Source organism: Harmonia axyridis, chromosome 5, assembly GCF_914767665.1.
Source record: "Harmonia axyridis chromosome 5, icHarAxyr1.1, whole genome shotgun sequence".
Classification (NCBI taxonomy): domain Eukaryota; kingdom Metazoa; phylum Arthropoda; class Insecta; order Coleoptera; family Coccinellidae; genus Harmonia; species Harmonia axyridis.
Window position 1 is genome coordinate 37,108,286 of NC_059505.1, and position 26,641 is coordinate 37,134,926.

At 33.6% G+C, this 26,641-nt stretch overlaps 1 protein-coding gene across 1 annotated transcript in view; it reads left to right on the top strand.

The window, feature by feature from the left end:
- The window catches only part of LOC123681120 (restin homolog), a 127,928-nt gene that overhangs the window by 8,102 nt on the left and 93,185 nt on the right, over positions 1 to 26,641 (top strand). The gene's annotated exons all lie outside the window — the stretch shown is intronic.

Sequence of the window (26,641 nt, forward strand, 5' to 3'; positions counted from 1 at the left end):
TTTATTGATTACATTATCCTGAAAAATTTTCCGTTTTAAAAATGTGTTATCGTTTCAAATATTAAGCGATATAAATAAATATTCCATTATATATACGTTTATGTAAATATTGAACTATCAATAATGTATTTTTCTTTTCCATATACGATTACGATTATTCAAACATGTAAATAAACATGAATGTTATGTGTGATAACAAAACAAGTTCTTTGATGTCAGAACGTTTACACAATTCGAATCGCTATTCTTTTTTTTTGCTTATCATTAATTTGGAAATTTGCGATTTTCGACAAAGATTTCAACTCTGAAGTTATTAGAAAAAAAAATTTTATTACGCATCATTAAACCATAAAATATTTCAATTTACATATATGATTTTATGCTGTATACTTTGTCTTCAAAGTTTTTTTACTTGATGCAATTAGTTCTTACAGATGAATTTTCCAATTTTAGTTTATACTTTGTGTAAACTTTACGAGGATAAGAATTGTGTTTCCTAGCATGAATCCAAAGAGAAATTACATAAAAAACCAAAATAAAAATCAAAATAATATATTGAAATGGTAGTTCATTCAAAAGGAATTTCGATATGGGTTAATAATATTTATGAACGGAATCTGAGTACCAATGATTGTTCAATATATCAACAGATAAAATTCCAAAATCTACTCTGATATTGTATAAATGACAAATAAAAATCGTTCGCCTATTTTATCTTGAAATAGAATGACATAGTTTCCAGATTAAATGCACATGCTTCTATCTGATTTGTGGAATTCCTTTTGAGTACTTTTACTTTTATTGAACTATTATATTTATTACAAGCAATTTTTCTTCACATTCTATTCAAAATAACCTACTTTCGACACTCGAAAGTCGTAAGAATGACATGTAAGTATTGAATAAAAGTATGTTTCATTCAAATACAGAGAGGATAATTATTCCAAGAATTATACAGGTGTTCCTAAATTGGAGGTACAAACGAGAAAAATAGATTCCTCGGAACATGGGCCCGTGAAGGCTTCGTTCTCGAGATACAGGGTGTAATAGTTTGATTTTTTTCAAGTTTTTTTCCTCCACAAGATATTCAACTTGGGTTTGGCATTGATATTCCAATTCAAAGTTTCTATCATGTGATATGCTAATTTTGAATGAAAATCTAGTGAGTGATATTTCTTTTTGGGACAGTACCTACTTCTTTCCTCCAGAACCTTTTTTTGGTAGGCCACTGGTAGTTTAGAAAAATTCGAAAAAAAAACTTTGGTACAGTAATACACTTTTTGGTTTTTTATAGTTGACTATATGTCATATCGTTGCCAACGAGATAACTCAAAAAAGAGCATTTTGAGTTGTCGCAGCCTACCACTTGAAAACTGATTACTGAGCATGCTAGGTGGTTCTTAAAATTTGTAACTCTGTGGCACTCAGAACAAAGGAGATAGGCCAAACATATGTTATATAATTGAAATCAAGGGAAAAAGAGCTAGTCAAATATAGAAAAATATACAGGGTGTTCCATTTGAAAAAATGAAATTGCTATCAATATGTGGCCCACTCTGTATATATTTCGTTTTGTGAAATCATTTTAAAAAACATTAGTAGATTTCGTGAAACTTTTGTGGAAACCATTTTTTTGTACCTCTTTCAGTAACAAAGTTAAAGGGGGGGTCAAATTATGGTGAAAAACCCGGTACGCATATGAAAAACTGCCTTTCAAATTTATAAACGAAAATTTGTTAATTTTTCTCATTTAAAATTGATGACCTTGTTTATTTTTGATTCATAAGAGGCACAAACGAAAACTCTACAAATTTCATTGAGTATACCATAATATATGGTGAAATCCACTTCTCCTTGAAACAGTTTTTTTTTCGAAAAATGGTAAATACTCATATTTCTTCCCTATAATCATAACAAAACAGTAGGACTACAAGGAAGACTCTGTATCCAGAAAACAATGCGTTTGTTCAAAGGACTTTTTTCTTAAAATTACACAAGGAATCTCTCATTTTATTTTGTATATCCAACACCCTGTTTATTGAAACAAAAACCTAGATGCATATGAAATTTCGTGAAAATATTATTAGTATAAATTTGGGGCAATTGCGCAAAAGCTCCTGACATCGCTTTTCTCATTTTCTAATCTATTCAATACATTTTCATTCCCAGAGAAAACAAACAGAGAATTGATAGATGATTATCATTGATCATGTTTTAATTTATGATAGACTTTCATCTAGCAAGGCTGAAAAAGGGTATCATATAAAAAATTCGATCACCGATGTTCACTTTCACTTCTTCGTCCTCTATGGTATAAACTATAAATCAACTGACTCAAACGATCATTAAAACATAAAAAAGTGATATTAGTGAACTTTTACTTTGCTCCTTAAACAACAGTAATCAGCTTTATACTTCCTCAGAATTGATTGTAACTTCCTTTTCATTCCTGTTCTTCGAATAATTGAGTTTGTTTGATTATAGCTATTTGCGGTACATTGTACCCATTCGAAATTGTCTTCTCCTTTATTTACACATTGATGGCTGTCACGTTAAATATTGATTTTGGTTCCTTCAGTGTTAACTCTTCGATTTTTTGGTTGATATGGTTTGATTATATTCGTTCCAATAATAAAATATGAAAATATTTGAATGTTTTGGAATTATTATTGCAAGATTCGGTTAGATAAAATACTAGATCTATTTTTTTGAATTTTGAAAGAAAAAAACCCACCTGATTACTGAATTAACAGAAAAACTTTTATTTGTCATGTGAATAATTCATAATTTTTTTGATTCTTTTAACGATGTGAAAGCGAAACTTTGAAAGAATTTTCATTTTTTAGTTTCCACCTGTCGTCTAAGTAGCAATTCTATCAAACTCATATATTTCACATCATCAAGAACTAAAATATTTAATACCAAAGTTAAAATCGTTGTAATAGAACCTATATTTTGGTTATAGAAGTAAGAGTTTGCCTTTTTGTGATGAGACTGAATGTTTGATGGATCAGTTGAGCCACAAAATGAATACTCAATAAGCCCTGGGCCTGATGCTCAGAGGAATAAACATGGAAAGAGGGAGTATATGTCATTTTCAGTAAGCAAATTTTGTCCCCAAATGAACTATCAAATTTGACATGAAGCGCGCGAAATGAAAACATATCAGTGATACGATATTTCACTCAATTCGCGAGTTTCTCCACGAAGAACGCACTTTTTATGTCCCATAGTGAATCAACGTTTCATATTAACTCAAAATATATGGAAATAAAGACCTAAATATATCCAGAAAACAAATTTCACGCGCGCCAAACGACGTAAAACAACCGATGACACTAGGAGAGCAAAAGTTGCCAAACCTTGGATTTCAGCAGGTAGATACAGAAAATTATAAATTTTCTGCTTATTATAAATTCGACAATTAGGAAAAATATCGGATTCCAAATATTCAAATTTCCATGTTTAATCACTCAAATAAATATATTTCATTCGATATAATGTACATTCATAAGGATATAGTGAAATTGTGGATTTGAAAATATATCACAATCCGACAACGTAATCTAACCATGTTGGGCACATGTATACTCCCTATATCTATGTTTATTACTCAATGTCCTGTTGTGAAGATGGCACGCCACTGCCATACCACTTTTTTCTCGTTTGTACCAATCTTCAAAAGATTCATGTCAAAATATCGGAAGGTTTAGTCGGGATTGAGATATTGAAGATTGAGTGACGCTACATTTGTTGTTGTTTGAAATATAGATGAAAACGAGTTTCGTGTATTGATAAAATACTGCTTTTTGATGGAAATAAATATTTTGTGCAAAGAAATAGTTTGTTTAGGGTTATTCAGACTGTGCTCCATTGACAACAACTGTTAATGCTTGTGGTATGCTGATTTTAAAAGTAGTCGAAGAATCACCGATGATGGTGAATGTTATAGTTCTCCAAATTAGGCCGTTGATTCAGGAAAAAATCAAAAAAACCTTTTGAAAATTAGCAACTATCAACGTTTGCAAAAAAAACACTATCTAGAAATTAGAGAAACAGTTTCACGAAATCGGTTCAACAACATGTTGTTCAAAATTCTTGATCACGTTTCGAATTCATTTCAATAGGTCAGAATCATGCTTGGACTGCTCAAAATTTCGTTATTCTACAAGTCCAACATTCGAAATTCACGGCCACCTTTGACCAGAGTCGAATGCCAATGAGCTGACAGATTTTAAAGCTTCCACACCATAGGATAGAGCACTATCGATCGGTTTGGCATTTTAAAATGCCAATACAACAGGCCAATATAACGAAAATTATATCAGAATCGATAAGCGAACCGTAGCGCCAAACGTATAGAATATAAATTTACTTGTTTCGATGCACGTCACTGATTTCACCAAAGGGGGAGTGGTGCGGTCATGTTACTAGCACGAATAACTCAAATAACTGATAGCTGATGACATGGTGTTTTCATTCGTCAAATGTGCAACATATGAAGCGACAGCAGAAACGGTTTCTCTGAGTAATTAATGATTTCTTAAGTGTATAAATACCTTAAATACCATAAAACATATATAAAAGTATAAATCGGAAAATTGTTTAATCTATGGTACTACCTGTTCCATTTGATATTACGTGAATTGTACGTATAAAGGTGAAAATTGTTCGGTAAAAGTGAAAAAGAAGACATTTATTGATTATCTTATAACAACATACGATTATACCCAGGTGTATTGAGAAGATAATTCAATCGAAAATAAATAAAGCCTACCATACATTTACGTACGCTATTGATGATGCCAAAAAACGAGGGAGAAGAAAATGTAACATTGCATGATTTATTAAAAGAGATCAAAGACACTAAGAACGAGGTCAAAAATTGTATTTCGGATACTGAGATTAGGCTGCTGTTAGAAATTAAGACATTGAAGAATAAATATGAGGCTTTAGAGAGAGAAAACGAGAACCTGAAGGACAGACTTGAGAGAACAGAGCAATGGTGTAATAAAAATAACATTGTGATTTTTGGTATACATAAAAGCTCTGTAATAACGGCGGATTTCATTTGTGAAGAAATAGGGAAATTATTGGATGTTGAAATAGATAGGAAGGATATAAACGACTGTTATAAATTAGGGAAGGAAGAAAACAGCCCAATTAAAGTTGAGTTCATTTCTCATCAATGTAAAAAAAGTATATTTCGCAATATTAAGAAACTGAAAGGTACTGAAATATCTATTGCGAATGATTTAACACTAAGACAACGCCAGGATTTCAGGAAATTGAAGTCATTCTTGCGAACAGCTAGATTGGAATCTTCAGAGATATCTTACGTGAAGGGAAACAAACTAATAATAGGTAAAGAATCCTTTACTTTAGAAGAACTAGAGAAATTAAACAGGAAAGTGACAAATAGTACCCCAAATACACCAACTACAAATTATAACAGTGAAAAATCCAAAGAAACAGAGGAGAATACTTCAACAACGGAGGGTAAGGCAGCAGGATCGAACTTTCAAGGAAAAAATATTAAAGATAAAAAAACTAATAATACACCTCATTTGCCAACACATAAAAAATTTTTTTCCAATAAAACTAAATCTCCTCCAAAGACAAAAAATGATGGTATGAAGCTTAGGGAGAAACCCACATCGGAAAAAAAGAATTGAATGGAATCCGTAACTGTGAGTAACCATAAATTAATTATTGTATAAAATAATAAAAAAAAAAAAATTAAAAAAAAAAAAAAAATTAAAATAAGGGGAAAAATTTATATGAAGTAAGCATATCATATTAGTTTGAGTATATAAAAGTAACAAAAAAAAAAAATTTTACCAAAATGGATTCATACATAAGGCAATATCAAAATGAGGATTATGATACTCTTATAATTGAAAATATAAATGAACTTAATAATCTTAAAATCAGTAATATGTTCAATATTCTACAAATGAATATAAGGAGCATACAAATGAACTTTGAAGAGTTCGAGTTATTTTTGGAAGGGACTTCAATTAGATTCGATATAATTGTGCTGACTGAAACATTTCGAGTAATTGATATAAGTTTATTCAAATTACGTGGGTATACACATGTTTACAATGAAGGAGACTACAATAAGAACGATGGAACTATAATATATGTAAGGGAAAACATCGTTTTTGAACATACTAACATTAAATTAGGTAATATTACCGCATTAGAACTGAATATTCATCATAAAAGAGAGAAAATTACATTAACAGCATTATATAAATCACCACAATATTCTATCACTGAATTCAATGAAGAATTAGTAGTTTATCTAAGTAGAAAAGAACAGTGTAGAAAACATATTTTCACTGGTGATATGAACATCAATTTATTATCAAATGACCATAACGTGGAAGAATATAAAAATATATTAAATTCATACGGCTTCACATCACTAATAAATAGTTACACACGTCCTGACAGTCGAACGTGTTTGGATCATCTATTTATAAAAGGTATTTATCCTGTGGACTCGAATATCAGAGGCATTATTCTGCAGAATTTAATCACCGATCACTATCCAATAGTGTTATGTACAGATCTGAAAGTAACAAAAAAATATAACAAAGAACGAAATGAAAGGAAATATACAAATTATGCAGAACTGAAAAAAGCGCTGAGAAAAGAGAATTGGACACCATTATATGAAAATGAAGATGTAAATGTCGGAACTGAATACTTCATAGATACTTTGAAAAAATATTTATTGAATAATACAACCACTATTCGTAAAAAGAAGAATGAAGAAATCAGAAAAGAATGGATCACTCCAAGAATATTACATGATATAAATGAAAAACAGAATCTGTATAAAAAACTCAAAAATGACCTTGATAATAATGAACTAAAAAAAAAATATTCTGATTATAAGAAAAAATTACAAAAATCAATAATACAGGCAAAACAAGAATATTTCAAGAAACTCATTGAGAAAAACAAGAATCAGAATCAAGCCTTGTGGAGGTGTGTACAGAATAATTCCAGAAGAGAAACACAAATAAAATTTATAAGAACTAAAAATAACACAGTAATTGAGGATGATCAGGAGGTATGTGATCATTTCAATGATTATTTCAGTGAGATAGGTGAAAGATATGCCAACGAAATAATTGAACCAGATGATTTTACGGAAGAAAAAATTCCAAACAATGAGACATTCTTTTTATTCCCTACATACCCAGATGAGATTGAAAGAATCATAGATAGTCTCAAATCGAAAAGATCAGTTGGATGTGATGGAATTCGATCAGAATTGTTGAAAGAGGTAAAACAGGAGATATCAGAACCAATCGCTCATCTAATTAATGATTGTTTTGAAAAAGCTGAGTTTCCAGAAATTTTGAAATTAGGAATAGTGAAACCATTATATAAAGGTGGAGATAAAACACAACTCACAAACTATAGACCAATCACCCTTGTGTCGAATATATCCAAGATTTTCGAAAAAGTAATTAAGGTTCGTATAGTAGCATTTATGGATAAATACAATATTCTTTCGAGTAACCAATTCGGATTTCGTAAGGGTATTTCAACAGAAGATGCTATAAGAAAAGTAACATCAATTATATATGAAAACATCGATAGAAATATTCCATCTCTGGCGATCATCATCGATTTGGCTAAAGCATTCGATACTGTAAACCATCAAAGGTTATTGAAGAAACTTGCAGATTATGGCTTTAGAGGAAAAATAAATACATTAATTCACAGCTTCCTTTCAAAGAGAAAGCAGATTGTATCACTGAATGGTAAACTCAGTAGGACAAAGGTGATTTCTTATGGAGTTCCACAGGGAACTGTGCTCGGACCCATTCTTTTCCTTATTTATGTGAATAGTATATTTGATTTGAAAGGCTGTGGTGAAATTGTCAGTTATGCTGATGATATGTTGATTATGTACAAGGATGCATCCTGGCAAGACCTAAAACAAAAGGTTATACAAGATTTGAAAATAAAAAAAAAATGGTTTCAATTGAATAAACTCACCTTGAATCAACAAAAAACTAAATACTTGACTTTCTCATCCAATAAAACTGGACTTCCAGAATTGGGGATACTTCGAGTGGACGACCAGTTGAATATTCCAAAGACATGTTCAACAAAATATCTTGGTGTTTTCATAGACCAACATTTAAAATGGGATGAACATACATCTTATCTGCTTAAAAAACTGAGAGGTATTGCCTATAGATTGCGATTAATAAGAAAAAACATGAAATCTGTGAAACATCTTCAAATAATTTACGACGCATTGGTACAATCGCAACTCTCATATGGCATTATTGGATGGGGTGGTGTGTTGGATTGTCATAAAAAAGGCCTAGATGTTATTCAGAAGTGCATCCTGAAAATTATGTATGGAAAAAAATACACTTTTTCTAGTAAAGAGATCTATAAAATATCCGAAGTACTAGATGTGAGACAGATTTATGCTAGTAAAATAGCAGCAAACATTTACCAGAGAAAAATACCTCTTGCACTGAAAGAACATAAATATTCGACTAGAACAGAAAGGGACAATTATGAAAGACCAAGAGCGGAAAAAAGAATAGGACAACGATGCTGTACATACATAGCCTCAAGACTGTACACAAAAATACCAACAAATATAAGAGAAATAAGAAATTTGAAAAAGTTCAAGAAAGAAATCAAAAACTGGTTAATTAGAGAAGATAGAACATTTATACACAACCTAATCAACTCTTAATAGGTTGATTTGTTGGTGTTTTTAAAAGATGAAATAAAATTCACAGGATGAGTCAAATTCCCGATCATGAAAGAAAAAAAAAATCCCGATTATGAATAAAATTCCCGATTATGACAAAAAAAATCCCCAATAGGACCATGTAGATAAATTTGATTGTGGAATAATGTTGGAAAGAACTGTATTTTATTTTTTTTGCTGTCGTTAGAATCATATTTTTATTAATAGCTGTAAACAGTTATTCTAGAGATAACTCACAGTTTATTTTTTCTGAGTTTAATTTGAAATTGTACTTATTGTATTGAATATTTGAATAAACTCATTTATTATTATTATTATTATTATGGGACACTCCATCGAGGTCTAGGACAACGTGAAGTAAATCGGCGATATGGAAATTGCAATGACAAGAAGTTACCTAAATTGGTATTGAAAACATAGCAATTAGTTGATATTTCTTGCATATTGATATAGTTTAATGATTTATTTGACAGTCGATCCTTTCAGATTTTTCAACAATTTAATTTTCCCACAGGCGGTTAAAATCAACCATAGTGCTAAAGAGTAAATTTCATTCACTAATAATTCATATGTTGAGTTTAAATATCTATATGATCTGTGACATGAAATTGCAACACCAAGAAGGTTTTGAAGTTTGTCGACCAAACTTGGCAGAAATGTTTCACAAGTCAAAGGTAGCAATTGATAAAAATTTTAAAGAAATTGAACAAAAATAAAGGAATTTTTTTTGACACTCCTGCACCCTTCTTGGACTGGAGTCCACCAGGTGATTGATTTCCTTCTGAGGTATAGGTCCCAGGAAATTTGTATGTTGTCCGATGTTGTCACAGGAGTCTTGAAACCATTGATCGGCTCTTGATCTTGTAGTATTAAAGTTCCCAAGGAACTTTTTGTAGTGATTCATCCCTACAAGATTCCACCACAATACTTCTCTTTTGTATGACTCTTTCCCTAGAAAATCTTTCTTATCACTGCATTTTCCTAAGCCACTGGAAAGCCCTGGGTCAGTAAAAAGAGGTAGTGTTGATTCCCGGGTGACAAGAACCTCCAGATTTATAAGATTTTATTAATCTTGCCTTATTCAGTAATTAATTAATAATAATAATAATATTTATTTGAACATAATAATAATACATTTAATTACATTATAGAAAGGAATGTCCAATTCAAATAAACAATCAAGAATTAGTCCCATAGTTAAATTTTGAATGTTTTTGAAGATTATATGTTTGAATTGTTAAACTTCTTTTTTACTCTGACAGCCGAAAAGAACTTTTATGGCTCGATTCAAATTGTCAGGTCATTCATGATTAATTAACTCAGTTTAGTCTAAGCGCGCGTCAAAGATGAACACTAGCGAAGAGCAAATACTCTATGTTTTACAATTTTTCTTCGATAAACGCGAATATGCAAGCCAAGCGATTGAAAATGTAAATAGTGTTTATGATTCATATACTGTAACATCCAATAAAGTGCAATTTTGGTTTCGTCGATTCCGTTCCGGTAATTTCGATGTCAAAGATGCACCAAGCACTGGAAGGCCAATTGTCGAAAATGTCGATAAAATCATGGACATTGTCTAGTCCGACCGTCATGTGAGCACTGTTTGGATACCCAAGAGCTAAATATTGCACAAAAAACCATTTGCATAAGGCTGGTCTCAAGAAAAAGCTCGATGTATGGGTACCATACGAGTTAACGCAAAAAACCTGTTAGACCGAATTTCCATCTGCCAATCGCTCCTGAATCGCTACAAAATCGACCCATTTTTGGAGCGGTTGGTGACTGGTGATGAAAATTGTATCACTTACGACAACGTCAAGCGAAAACGGTCATGGTCGAAACGTAGTGAGCCGGCAGAAACTGTGGTCAAGCTAAGATAGACGGCCAGGAAGGCTTTGCTGTGTGTTTGGTGGGATTGGAAAGGAATTATCTCCCATGGGCTACTTCCCTACAGCACAACTGTTAACTCGGCACTCTACTGTCAACAATATTACCATCAGAAGAAAGCAATTGCCCAGAAAATGCTAGCTTTGGCCAATAGGAGAGGAAATGTGTTCCATCAGGACAACGATACATCGATAGTGACTTGACAGAAACTTTGAGAGCTTGGTTGGGAGATTCTTATGCATCCACCTTATAGTCCGGACCTGGCACCATCTGACAATTTTCTTGAAGAAAAATTCTCTTTAACAAAGGCTTGTAAAGATCACTGTCTCAAATTTTCGCTAATAGGGAAGAGAACTTCTGTGAGAGGGGCATAATGATTTTACCTTCAAAATGGCAACGGCGCATATTTGACCTGAATCGGATCATTCTAACTATGGTAATCAAAGCCATTTCATGCAAAAATAATGGATTTCTTTTTATTATACCTTACATAACCTTATTTGGATGTTTTGGACCAATGAAAGAAATTATTTCACCATAGCATTTCCAACAATTAAATCAAAATATTAAAATAGATCATTCCATGTACTGCATACACTCGTACAGTTACTAACGGTTCAGCAAACACTGAATATATTGGCCATTAACACCGCAAATAAAATATAGTGACTCTCAACAATTATTACGGTCGTCAAAGAGAGCTGTACGCACACGTGTAATTACCATAACAAAAAAATTAATATTAATATTCGCATAACAGTCTTCCTATGCCCGTGGTACCTAATTGTCGGAGATGGAATCAGCAGAAATACCTACCATTTTCAGTGGTACACACTGCTCAACAATTGAGGAGCTTATTCCAGAGCCGTTAGAAATGTTGGGGGCTCCTGTTCTGATTCGTATTAATTTTTACACTGAATTCCACATAGATCTTCAAATCCTTTTTATAATTACTCTATCTGCAATGTAAAATTTTTCTAATCAATTCTGCGATCTGCAAGCTAGACTATAAACAGGACTCAATAGGTAATCTATTCAGAGTATTAAACATAGATAGAGGGAGTATATGTCATTTTCAGTAAGAAAATTTTGCCCCCATGAACTATCAAATTTGACATGAAGCGCGCGGGAATGAAAATATATTAGTGATGCGATATTTCACTAAATTCGCGAGTTTCTCTACAAAGAACGCACTTCTTATGTCCCATAGTGAATCAAAGTTTCATATTACCTCAAAATATATTGAAATAAATACCTGAATATATCAGAAATTCAAGAAGAAGAATTTCAAGCGCGCCAAACGCCATGAAACAACCGATGACACTAGGAAAGCAAAAGTTGCCAAACCTTGAATTTCAGTAGGTAGATACAGAAATAAATAAATATTCTGCCTATTATAAATTCGACAATCAGGAAAAATATCGTATTCCGAATATTCAAATTTGCATATCTAATTGAGAATCACTCAAATAAATATATTTCATTCAATATAATATACATTCTTAATGAGATAGTGAAATTGTGGATTTAAAAATATATCACAATCCGACAACGTAAACTAACCATGTTGGGGACATGTAAAAATTCTGTAAAATCTATGTTTATTACCCTATGGTAATCTATCAATTGATATGATAAAAATTGTTCTTCTGTTAACGTTTGGGTTTCTTGAGGAAAGGTCAATTCTGCGTCACAATATATGTCCAATTTTGGCGAAAAATCACTCTAGCCCTTAGAATTCCCCTCAATATTTCAGTGAATAATACTAAATTTGCTCTGAAATCGGGAGGCGTTTCTTCAACCAGGAGCGATTTTCCAAGCTATGATTTTTCGAATCCTCAAGTTTATCAACTTCTTGACTACAATACGACGAATAGAAAGTCGATCAACTTGAATTATTCTTAAACTTTTTCAGTATTCACAAATAAGCACTGGTTGTTTTCAGACAATTAAACTACTTCTAAACGTTGTTGAAGCGTATATAGTTCCATAATTAAATGGCATAGCCTACTGAACATAAATGACATAAGCAATGTCAAAAAATAAAACACAGTGTTTTCATTATAACCAGTTCTAAATTGTATCCTTCCTATTGGAAAAACCTGTATCATTGTAGGAAAGTCAAAACCATAGAGTAATAAGCATAGATAGGGGGAGTATTCACATGTTCCCAACAAGGTTAAATTATGTTGTCGGATTGTGATATATTTTAAAATCCACAACTTTACTATATCATTATGAATGTATATTATATTGAATGAGATATATTTAATTGAGTGATTCCCGATTTAATAAGCAAATTTGAATATTTAGTATCCGATATTTTTCCTAATTGTCGAATTTATAATAAGCAGAATATTTATTATTTTCTGTATCAACCTGCTGAAATCCAAGGTTTGGCACCTTTTGCTCTCCTAGTGTCATCGGTTATTTCACGTCGTTTGGCGCGCTTGAAGTGTGTTTTCTGAATTTCTGATGTATTTAGGTATTTATTTCAGTATATTTCGAGTTAATATGAAACGTTGATTCACTATGGGACATAAGAAGTGCCTTCTTTGTGGAAAAACTCGCGAATTGAGGGAAATATCTAATAATCGTTTGTCGCGCTTGAAGTTTGTTTTCTGAATTTCTGATATATTTAGGTATTTATTTTAATATATTTTGAGTTAATATGAAACGTTGATTCACTATGGGACACAAGAAGTGCGTTTTTTGTGGAGAAACTCGCGAATTGAGTGAAATATCGTATCACTGATATGTTTTCATTTCCGCGCGCTTCATGTCAAATTTGATAGTTCATGTTGGGGACAAAATTTGCTCACTGAAAATGATACATACTCCCTCTATCTATGTTTATCACTCCGAGGTCAAAACATAAACAATCTCGCAACATAACTTCTCTCGAATTCATAAATTTCCATAGAATCAAACACTCGAGCATTCTCTTTGTGGTTCATCTTCCCATAGAACGACATTTCTTCATCCACTATCGCTTTTACAAGTGAATAACATATATTTGAGACAGCAATTTCGTTTTTACGATGGAAAATAACAATCAGAAAACTCGCCTACCTTGAACTTTCTACCAATAGCGATCATCAGCCTGAAATATCCACACAATTTGTATTCCCGCCGGATAGTGAATTTTAATTAATTAATCTCCATACCTTGCCCATAGATCGTGCAAAATACTGTCACGTCCATAGAGTTGCGTCATTGCTCTTGATCTCCGATGAAGAGTTTACTTGTGGTCGTGTGAACTGAGCTGTGTGATAAGGGTCTAAATATTCCCATAATCCATAGGAAAAAAGGAGGATATTGGTTTTTTCGAGAAATAATTATGGTGTTCCATAATTGATGTTGTGTGATGCTCTTTCATCATCGTTCCAACGTTTATAGTTGGTATTAACTTTAAGTGGACGATTGAACTGATTTAAGTTGATACTTAGAGGTGTTGTCTGTAATTATTCCCTACATATTAACGTTTAGAATTATGTTTTCCTATAATTGAATCAATTTGTTTGAAAATACTTCGAATTTTACGCTATGGATTTATTATTTCCTCCTGCATATACAGGGTGTTTCCTGATTACGGTATGAAATTTCAGAAGGTGATTCACGAGTTTCCTTTTCCTAAATAGTCGAAATTAAAGGAAAAAGATATTTATAAAATATTTCAAATATTCTATAAACCGATCGGGTTGAAATTAGGTAGAGTGATTTGAAATATTGATGCACTTATTTAGTTCACCCTATGTTGAAATTATTAGATCCAGTGGCGTCTTAGTGGACTCCACAACCAACAATACTGAGTACGCCACTGACTTTTTCGTAGTTTTAGATTATTTTGGATTGAGCAACTTCTTAGTCTTTTGTATTTTCTTCATATCAAGCTTCGATTCAAAATAATTAAAATTAAATTCACTCAAATTCATTCTGGAAACTATTGAAGGATAACTCGAAATAAAAACCAACAGCAAAAATGAACAATTACCATCTTAAATTAAATAAGCAGATACACTTTCTGATAAAACTCACTTCAAGTCTGAAATTGTTTTTTTTTCAGGATTTATTTTGTCCATGGATAATTTTAGGAATGTTTCAAAGTGAATATTTATCTTGAAAACATAGCTTGCTATGAAAAAAAAAACAGACTAAAAAGTCAAATTTTTAGTTTCTCAATCATAGAAAAATAAAAAGATACAAAAACGTCAGTGGCGTGCTTTTTTTCCTCAATTATGTTGGCTGTGGTACTTACTGACGCGCCACTGGTCCTAATAATTTCAATCAAGGCTAAATAAGCGCCTTATCACTACAAATAACTACACCAAATTTCAACTAAATCGGTTTAAGAAAATCTTTGATATTCTTAATGGGAGCCGCGCGAGCTCACAATCGATCAAAAGCAACAAAGTGTTATTGATTCTGAGCAGTGTTTGAAGCTGTTTAAGTGCAATAAATCCGAATTTTTGCGTCGATTTGTGACAATGGATGAAACATGACTCCGGAGTCCAATCGACAGTCAGCTGAGTGGACTGCACACGATGTTCTAAAGATCTAAAGGATGAAATCGTTAGAAAACGGCCCAATTTGATGAAAAAAAGGGGTTGTTTCATCAAGACAATGCTCCATGTCATGAATCAATGAAAACAATGGCAAAATTGCATGAATTGGGCTTCGAATTGCTTATGCATCCACTGTATTCGCCAGATCTGGCCCCCAGCGACTTTTTCCTGTTCTCAGACCTCAAAGAAATGCTCGCTGGAAAGAAATTCAGCGCCAATGAAGAAGTCATCGCCGAAACTGAGGTCTATTTTGAAGCGAAAGACAAATCGTACTACAAAAATGGTATCGAAAAGTTGGAAGATCGCTATAATCGCTGTATCGCCCTCGAAGTCAACTATATTGAATAATAAAATCAAATTTTGCCAAAAAAATGTGTTTTACTATGGTAGACCGGGGACTTTTCAATTGGCCTGTTAGTTCTGAAACACAGAATTTTGATCTTGAATTGGTTTTCTTTATTTTCTAATTGTTGACCCTTCTACCATAGAATGAAGAGTATTTATCTGATCAAAGTTGGAGTTCTACGTCAGAAAATACATACGATAATCGAATTTAAAACAATTCAAAGGAACATCATATTACACCTTAAAAAGTTAATCGTACATATCCTGCAACTGGATTATACTCGAACACCTACATTAAAATTCCCTTGAAGATATAGCGAACAATATTAGCTTGAACCCGAGACGTATCTCCTAATTGGAGACAATTTCTCACATAAAATTATCGTCAACCCACAATTATTGCAATAAAAACCGAGTATACGCCATCAACAAATCAAGCTTTGTTACTTTTTTATGATCCACGGTCAGTCTATGGTTCAAGTTCATTTTTTCGAATCAGACAGCGTTTTCATTGGATATAATTCTTTTTTGAGAGTTTTAATGGGCGATTTTGATGGAACTAGTCAGTTGGGAGTCTTTGAATAAACAATCGATGTCATAACATTCATTAGGATTGTTTATGAATGTACTAATTGATAGTTGTTCACGATGTTTTCTATGGAGACGATTGATTTTTCGTTTCAGGTTTTGTTTGTTTGTGGAGTTTGAGTGTTTCCTGCTGTTGCATCAACTTCAAGCATTTGATGAAAGTGTATTGATTCAGTTACTCTGCGAATATTCCACTGAACATATACTGGGTGTCCCAAATTCGATGCTCACTGAGAACATGTTGAAAACTATAAGTTAGAGAGAATATTTTCAAGATCTTTTTTGATATAAGGAGGTATAAAAAAGAAGATCATAGACATCTTGATTCGTTTTCGAGTCACAATGAGTTTCTAAAAATAACGAATTATTTCAATTTTTCGCTATATAATAATCGCTGTTGACGGTCTGGCCATTTGGGAGATAATCAATGAATATTATACCTTGCGCATCCCAAAATACTGATACAATAACCTTGCCAGCTGACAGTTGTGTTTTTCCTCGCTTTGGATTCGGTTCATCGTGTGCAGTCCACTCAGCTGACTGTCGATTGGACTACAGTGTAAAATGATGGAGCCATGTTTCATCCATTGTCATATATCGACGCAAAAATTCAGGTTTATTGCACATAAACAGCTTTTAACACTGCTCAGAATCATTTACACGTTGTTGATTTTGATCGACTGTGAGCTCGCACGGCACCCATTCTGCACGCAGCTTTCTCATGTACAAATATTCGTGAATGAAATGATGTACACGTTCAGATGATATCTTCACAATGTCTGCTATTTCGATCAACTTCACTTCACGTTATTTTAAAATTATTTTGTGAACTTTTTTATCTTTTCGTCGATGACAGACTCTTTTGTGCGTCCACTGCGTTCGCCGTCTTCGGTGCTCATTTCACCACGTTTAAACTTAGCATACCAATCAATGATGGTTGATTTTCCTGGTGCAGACCCCGAAACTCTTCATCAAGTCAAGATTTTGCTTCAACTGTATTTTTCCCTTCAAAAAGCAATATTTTATCAGCACACGAAATTCTTTTTTTTCAAATAACAAAAGTAGCCACAGTAGCTATGTTTTTGAAATGAACATATTAGAGAGGGTAAAACCAAATTGAATTTAAGTCAAAATTAATTAATTTCTCAAAAGCTATGAGTTTTTGTGAAGTTATTTTTCTACATGTTAACAGAAACGGTATAAAATCTTCCGAACCAAACCGATCGATTAATTCGATAGCTATTTATGTATCCAAGCTATTGTTCTACATGATGAATATTTCAATACCTCATCCTCATTGTTCGAAATCCAATTAGGCAAAGAACAATTGGTATTCACGAGCATAACATAATACATCTATTTCATTTAGAGATATGCACAAAACCTAAACACGAATTAGATGGCAAAATACCGAGATGCTAATTGAATAATTGTTCTTTATTTGATCTATGAATCTTGTCTCAGTTTTTGGATCATCATCTCTAAAAATGAACATTTAACAATTTTAACACGCTGTGCAATTTTTTTCTCGTCAGTTCTAAGCTTCAAAACATGCGTGTCAAGATTTCGAAATAAAGTGTTAAGTCTAGATCGATATATTGAAGTTTAAGTAACGCTTCACTTGTTGTTTGAAATATAGATCAAAACGAGTTTCGTGTAATGATAAAACACTGGTTTTTGATAGGGAAAATAATATGCTGGCAGAGCAATAGCTTATTCAGAATCTGCTCTATCGATGACAACGGTTAAAAGTTGATCCAGGGAAAGAAATTTGGCTGTAATGAAGAAGTATCGGGGTTAAAGCCTATTTCGAAAGCAAAGACGAATCTTTTTTATTGAAGAGTTGAAGGGGCATTGGAATTCCTGTATCAGTCTTCCAAGGTGACTATGTTGACTAGGGATTCATCCAGCAAAGTAGCTTGACATTTTAAGCAACTAGGTACTTGACTAGAAAATCAAGCTCTTGAAAAATTACATACTTAAGCTTGACTTGACTAGATTTTAGATATTCATTGCTTGACTTGATATCAAGCTTCTTGATATTACTTGAGCTTGATATGCACGCGATTGACGGTATATATTTCTGCAATCTTGTGCGCCTATAGACTAAATAAGAGGATTCCTCGAGCGCCGAGAGACTGAAGCATTCGCCAGTGTAACTTTATTAGTAGTTTTCTCTCATTTCTATGAAATCTATTGGTAGATTTCGGTAATTTCAGAAATATCTTTCCAAACTTGGCCAAAATGACCAAGGATTTTTATCAACGCCAGCATCTTCAGCTCTTGTTGAAAGACAATTTTCCAGAGCTGCTCTTTCAGTTATAAAAACCCGCAATTGATTAGGCGACAAATCTATAAGATGCCTCATGTGTCTTAGATCATGGATTGAAAATTATGAAATCAAATAAAGCCTGGAGGTTTCTCAATATTAAGAAACTTTATTTTTTATTATTTTTATTTTGTTATATTTTATATTGATTCAATTTATGTTTCCATTTCAAAAAAGTTGATATTTTCGGTTCTTTTATACAATCAGTTTAATAAATAAATATTTTTTTTGAAAGGTTCCTTCTTTCTTCATCATTTTTTTATTGATATAATAATATAATAATAATATAATATATAGTGATGGGACACTACACAACAAAACTTTTCGAAATCAAGTATCTTGATATGATTCAAGTACTTAATGAATACTTGACTTGAAATTGAAAAACTACTATTTGACTTGAGCTTGACTTGAATTCCACTGAAGTTCAAGTCAAGTAGTAATTCTTCAAAGTCAAGTCAAGTATTTATTCATTAAGAACTTGATGCAACATTGAAAAACTACTACTTGACATTGACTTGATTTCAAGTCAAGTAGCTCGAATATCAAGTCAAGCCGTGAATTCCTAATACTAACATACGTTTAACGACGTTTCGACAGCGATGTTGTCATCTTCAGAAACAAAAAATTGCAACGTCGTCGAACATAAGGTGTTTTTTTTTCGAGGTATATAACTTTAAGTTGGCATTACTGTTCAAGATGGCGACCGATTTAACAGCTGTCAAGTGATTTATTCTCAGTTTGGTTTGGCGATTCATCATGAATAGACTCACGCCTGAATAACGCTTGCAAATAGTGCAATTTTATTTTGAAAATAATGGTTCTGTGCGGAATACGTATCGCGCACTACGTCCATTTTATTTTGTTTAGCGATGAAGGGCACTTCTGGTTGAATGGCTACGTCAACAAACAAAACTGCCGCAGTTGGAGTGAAGCTAATCTTCAAGTGTATGTCGAAACACCCTTACATCCAGAAAAACTGACTGTTTGGTGCGCTTTATGGGCTGGTGGAATCATTGGTCCGTACTTCTTCAAAAACGATGATGGCCAGAACGTTACAGTCAATGGTGATCGGTATAGAGCCATCATTACTAACTTTTTCATTCCTGAATTGCACAACCATGATGTCCAGGAGCTGTGGTTCCAACAAGACGGCGCAACATGTCACACAGCTCGCGCCACAATCGATTTATTGAAAGACACGTTTGGTGACCGCCTAATTTCACGTTTTGGACCTGTGAATTGGCCTCCAAGATCTTGTGATTTAACACCGCTAGACTACTTTCTGTGGGGCTATGTAAAGTCATTGGTCTATGCGGATAAGCCACAAACCCTTGACCATTTGGAAGACAACATTCGCCGTGTTATTGCCGATATACGGCCACAAATGTTGGAAAAAGTCATCGAAAATTGGACGTCCAGATTGGACTACATCCGAGCCAGCCGTGGCGGTCATATGCCAGAAATCATATTTAAAATGTAATGCCACAAGATTATCTTGCGGATAAATAAAATTCATGTCAATCGAACAATCCATCGTTGTTTTATTACAATTTAAAGTTCTATAGCTCTAAAAAAAACACCCTTTATATAAAGGTGAAGACGAAATTTTATGTAAACACAAACTCTCAACTTAAATCATCGAATCCACTATCGATTTCTATTAACCATAGAGTGCGTGACCCGTTGATACCACTCGACAATTGTCGTTTTTTTACCCACATCGCTAACCGATAACACGCTTTCGTGGAACACTTGCTATTGCGTGCATTTTTACACAAATTGCACCAGGTACCTTAGAAGAGGCGATCGGGTTCAACGAACCTGTTGGAAACTGGTTGGGAAACTAACAGGAGGCCAATGACGGGAAAACGTATAAATTGTTCGCCATTTTTCACTGAATCAAGGAAGCTATTGCATGCTACATATCTGCATTCGTGTCATAAACAATATATCATTTTGTGAAAGCAGATCTTCCTTTTGGAAGGTATGTAGTTTGATGGATTGCTAACTTGGGAAGCCGTTACGCAAATTGTATTGTGAGCAGTCAGATAAACTGCGCGAAAAAATAAAGAGGCTCTTATTTTCGTTTGATGGGCTAGTGGTGAAAAAACACAATTAATTTTGTTATTATTTATTCACCAACATAGTTACCTAGAGTAACATACAGGTGTGATCGAAACTGTATTTTATCAATACATGCACCTCGTTATTATCCATTTTTTAAACAACAACAAACATAGCCTTCACTTAACCTTCAATATTTCGATTCAGACTTAACTTTATGTTCCGAAATTTTGCCAGGCCTCTTTTGAAGCTTGGTATCATAGATTCTTGGTATTGGTAACACAGATCTGCCAATTGCCAAGTTCCCTGTCTACCATAGTAAAACACATTTTTTTGGCAAAATTCGATTTTATTATTCAACATACGATCTTCCAACATTTCGATACCATTTCTGTAGTACGATTTGTCTTTCGCTTCAAAATAGGCCTCAGTTTCGGCGATTACTTCTTCATTGGCGCTGAATTTCTTTCCAGCGAGCATTCTTTTGAGGTCTGAGAACAGGAAAAAGTCGCTGGGGCCCAGATCTGGCGAATACGGTGGATGTAGAAGCAATTCGAAGCCCAATTCATGCAATTTTGCTATTGTTTTCGTAAATTGGTGACACAGCGCATTGTCTTGATGAAACAGCACCGCATCTCAGAATACTCATGCCATAACCTTGCCAGCTGACTGTTGTGTTTTTCCTCGCTTTGGATTCTGTTCATCGTGCGCAGTCCACTCAGCTGACTGTCGATTGGTCTCCGGAGTGAAATGATAGAGTCATGTTTCATCCATTGTCACATATCGACGCAAAAATTCAGGTTTATTGCACTTAAACAGCTTCAAACAATGCTTAGAATCATCAACATGTTGGTGCTTTTGATCGATTGTGAGCTCGCGCGGCACCCATTTTGCACACAGCTTTCTCATGTACAAAAATACTTGAATGATATGATGTACACGTTCAGATGATATCTTCACGATGTCTGCTATCCCGATCAACTTCACTTTACGGTCATTCGAAATTATTTTGTGAACTTTTTTATTTTTTCGTCGGTGACAGCCTCTTTTGGGCGTCCACTGCGTTCGCCGTCTTCGGTGCTCATTTCACCAGGTTTAAACTTAGCATACTAATCAATGATGGTTGATTTTCCTGATGCAGACCCCGGAAACTCTTCATTAAGCCAAGATTTTGCTTCAACTGTATTTTTTCCCTTCAAAAAGCATTATTAGCACACGAAATTCTTTTTTTTTCATTATTTTTCTCAAATAACGAAAGTAGCTACACTCACAACGCAATATCTCACAAATTGATGGTCGGACTGCTGTCATCGTTCAAAGGTTGGTACCAACTAAAAATCATATGGATTTAATACTAGCACCTCCATCTGTGCACCAGACCGGGTACTTTTCAATTGGCCTAATATTACACGAAATTTCATTGGAATATGACGAATACATTCTGACATATAAAAACTTCATAAACAAACATATATGTAGTTGATGTTTTATTGACCAATTCCATGAATTTTTTTATGACATGCAGCATAACATAACCGCCCGATATTTTCCTAGAAATAAATTGTTATCCAATATTGATCCTCTTATTCCAAGGAGTCAATCCTTCAATCTTGAATACTTATAAATACTGAAAATTGCTTTTTTGACGAAGTCTAAACATGCACATCTGTAAAATCAATATTCTTGTTACCAATCCTCCTTCAGTCGGGTATGTTAATGATGCTTTAATGAATTTCATGATGACTGAGGTTCATTTCTATTTCCGACAAGATTTCGCCATCAGAAATCTATGAATCAAGTGAGTCTTGACACCGGCATTCATGGTTATAACTTCAGACAATTCTTCGCCATAAGTTGCCATGGTTGGTTTATAATATATGTTACGTTTTTGATGTATTATCTCCAGATTGATCAATGGCTGTTCTGCAATTATATCCAGTTCGTACAGAATCGTATCCAGGGTTATTTATTTAATTTTCTGTTAGAATTTCCAATTTCTATTAATCTAACAGTTTCAAAATTAGATGCAGTTCCAAATGGATGATCTTACGATGACGTCAGTTTGAAGTGGCCAATTGAAACGCCCCCGGTCTGATGCACAGATGGCGGTGCTAGTATTAAATCCATATGATTTTTAGTTAGTGCCAACCTTCAAACGATACTTGTCAAAATTTGACAGTAGTCCGACCATTAGTTTATGTGATATTGCGTTGTGAGTGTAGCTACTTTTGTTATTTGAAAATAGGAAAAAAAAAGAATTTCGTGAGCTGATAAAATGTGAGAATCAATTTGGTAAAAACTGCAACCCATAAATTTAACTGTTTTTAAGCGAAAAATTTGAAAATGGCGTGAAATGAAAAGTTCTCATTACTTCATTATTATTGGTGGTATTGATTTGAAACAAAAACATCCTACAGGCACTTCACTTTTTCAGAAAAATCCATTGATGCAATAATTTATTTTTTATTGCCAATAGTTTTGATATTATAATACAAACTTGTTGTTTTTTTTATGTAAACCATAACGATTTCGATAACAAATAAAATCGCTCAATTTTTTCCTTTTCAAAAATAAATAACATGATATAATTCTGTGATCTTCAGATAATTAATATATTCGGTGGTCACCAAGATCTCCGGATTTTATATTGTTAGATTTCCTCCTTTGGTCCCATTTAAAGAACAACATTTATTAATTTGAAAATTTTGGATGTTAAAAAAAATCTAACGGTGTCAAATTCGGTGACCTTGGTGGCTACCGAATATATTAATCATCTGAATTGGACGTCTCATTGAAAGAGTTTTAGACGTTCATAAGAAAACATTATTGCTTGTTGAACCCAGCAGTTTAAAAAGTATTTTCAAGATACTGATTTTACACAAACGATTAAAATTTTGTGAATACGTACCTGTTCAACCTGCAAACAACCTGGAGTGTTCTCCCGAAGATATTTTCCGCAGTCTACACAGTTCAGCTGACGCCTAAAAATGTATACGACGTCTTCTATAGAAAATAGTAGTCATTAATTTAGATAATATCCTGAATTCTTCGATTTACCGGTAAGATTTCAGTAACACCGCTTTAGATAAAGCTTCGTGAAGAATTTAATGTTCTAGAAGAGTCCTGCCCTAGACACTTTGTATTGATTTGAAACTTCCTCAATCTCGTTGAATGAAGTTAAACTAATGGTCTTCGACATATGGTATATGAAGAAGTTGTCAATTGATACGAAGATATAAGATCTTATTAATGAAGAAATCTACTAGTATCGGATGTCGATAAGTTCCTCGTAGAATTTTTTATGAATTGCCTCATTCGATTTCCTGTCAACGCTCTGTTAAGAGCTGCTACAATACAAACATTGAATGATTGAGATAACAAAATGGTGAAAGCGCAAACACCAATTTAGAAATTCTTTCACCGCGCATCCACCATTAAGTTATTAATGTGAAGGGTGTTTTTTTTAGAGCTATAGAACTTTAAATTGCAATGAAACAACGATGGATTATTCGATTGACATGAATTTTATTTATCCGCGAGATAATCTTATGGCATTAGATTTTAAATATGATTTCTGGCATTTGACCGCCACGGCTGGCTCGGATGTAGTCCAATCTGGACGTCCAATTTTCGATGACTTTTTCCAACATTTGTGGCCGTATATCGGCGATAACACGGCAAATGTTGTCTTCCAAATGGTCAAGGGTTTGTGGCTTATCCGCATAGACCAATGACTTTACATAGCCCCACAGAAAGTAGTCTAGCGGTGTTAAATCACAAGATCTTGGAGGCCAATTCACAGGTCCAAAACGTGAAATTAGGCGGTCACCAAACATGTCTTTCAATAAATCGATTGTGGCACGAGCAGTGTGACATGTTGCGCCGTCTTGTTGGAACCACAGCTCCTGGACATCATGGTTGTTCAATTCAGGAATGAAAAAGTTAGTAATCATGGCTCTATACCGATCACCATTGACTGTAACGTTCTGGCCATCATCGTTTTTGAAGAAGTACGGACCAATGATTCCACCAGCCCATAAAGCGCACCAAACAGTCAGTTTTTCTGGATGTAACGGTGTTTCGACATACACTTGAGGATTAGCTTCACTCCAAATGCGGCAGTTTTGTTTGTTGACGTAGCCATTCAACCAGAAGTGCGTTTCATCGCTAAACAAAATAAAATGGACGTAGTGCGCGATACGTATTCCGCACAGAACCATTATTTTCGAAATGAAATTGCACTATTTGCAAGCGTTGTTTTTCATGATGAATTGCCAAACCAAACTGAGAATAAATCACTTGACAGCTGTTAAATCGGTTGCCATCTTGAACAGTAATGTCAACTTATAGTTATATACCTCGAAAAAAACACCCGTTACAAGTGAAGGAATGTTTTAGATTAATAGGAAACGGAGATATGTTTATTCAGTCGAATTTGCGATGAAATGTTTCAGAAATCAAGGCATCCTCAAATATTTTACTGTTACTCATGTGGGCGTTGGGAGGTTAATCCAAAACTCCAACTCTATTATCTACAACCACAAATTAGCCTTTACATTCTCGATTGAATTTCTATCAATAGATAATGATCGGTTTGTTGTTATAGGATAACCCACTTACCACATGCTTTTTGCGCTCGTTTAAGTCCATCATTGAATAGTAATAAACGATTATCTGGTACTCACCTACAACTACTTGATTTCCGTTGTTTTCTCTTTTCATTTTCTTTTACTTTCAGGACTACTTTTACTGCCACTGAGAGTTGTTGTTAATTGTTAGTTTGTAAACAGTGTCATTCGAATGAAGTTACATTAATTATAATCTATATACCTCCCTATTTATTATTTTCGATAATGAATAAATAAATAAATGAAATTGTAGGGAATCTATCGATTCCCTCGAACATATTCGAGTTGAGTTGAATTTCGAACCAACATGCTAAAGACAGAAAAACTCGGTGTAAAAACTTGGATTGATCAAAGCCACACCCCTAAGGGATCCGTAGAAAGGCTTTGCTAACGGTCGAATGGAAAACGGCCTGAATGCCCATAAAACTCGGCATTTCAGGGCGAATAATTCAATTGAGTTCAGTCCAGTCTACAACTACAACATATGTGCAACACTTGCACCGACAACGAGGAGAGTAAAGATTTTCAGATCAACGACCCAAGTTTCCAGCCACCCTTAAAAAACGATTAGACCTCAATATCATCTTCTTCAAACATTTTTAGTGGATTGGAAATGAATTCAATAAGTGTTTTTATCCCGTTCTTTTATTTCCCTAATTTGTCCTTGGCCGTGAATTACTTCAATCACAGTATAAGGACCACAACCCACAAAATCATTACCCTCATCCAGAATTATGGAACGTAGAATCAAAGAAAACAACTGAAAAATCTATCTGTCGCACCGAAGTTTTTTGAAACATTCTGGCTTGATACACCAAGCATGAGATCGGCTCAAATTTCTATTAAATCAATAAGGAACAGTCAGAGATTTCATATCAAATAGGTAGAACGCAAAATATGGAGATTCCAGGAAAATGATAATAATAATAGTGCCTTCATTTGCGAGAAAAAATAAAACATAATAAAGGATAGAATAAGTCTAGCTTAAACTACTCTACTCAACCCCCAAATAATAAAATTAAGGAAAATACCAATGAAAAAAAAATAGAAGAAGAAATTATAACCATGAAGCAACAATGATAACAATAGCGAACTCAGCTTGAACAAATCATCCGTTCCCTTAACAATCATTCTTTCAAAATTTGTATCAATCAGCTCACAGAGATATTAAAAGAACATTAGGCAAATTCACTGCGATAGAAGTGAAGGAGTTTTTTGCATGGACATAGCTCACCTTATTTTCGAAAAAGTTAAAATGTGTATGAGGATATCTATGCGAAGGTAGGCCACGTCAATTTTCATTAAAATCAAATGAAAATTGTTGGCTATTACAAGTATTTGCAGACAAACCGACAGACAAACATAAACCAAACCAAAGTTATTCAGAAATCGGTATACGAAAAATAAAAAACATTAGAAAACCACGTTAGTCTAAGGCTTTCCCATTGAAAAGAATAGATTAGAA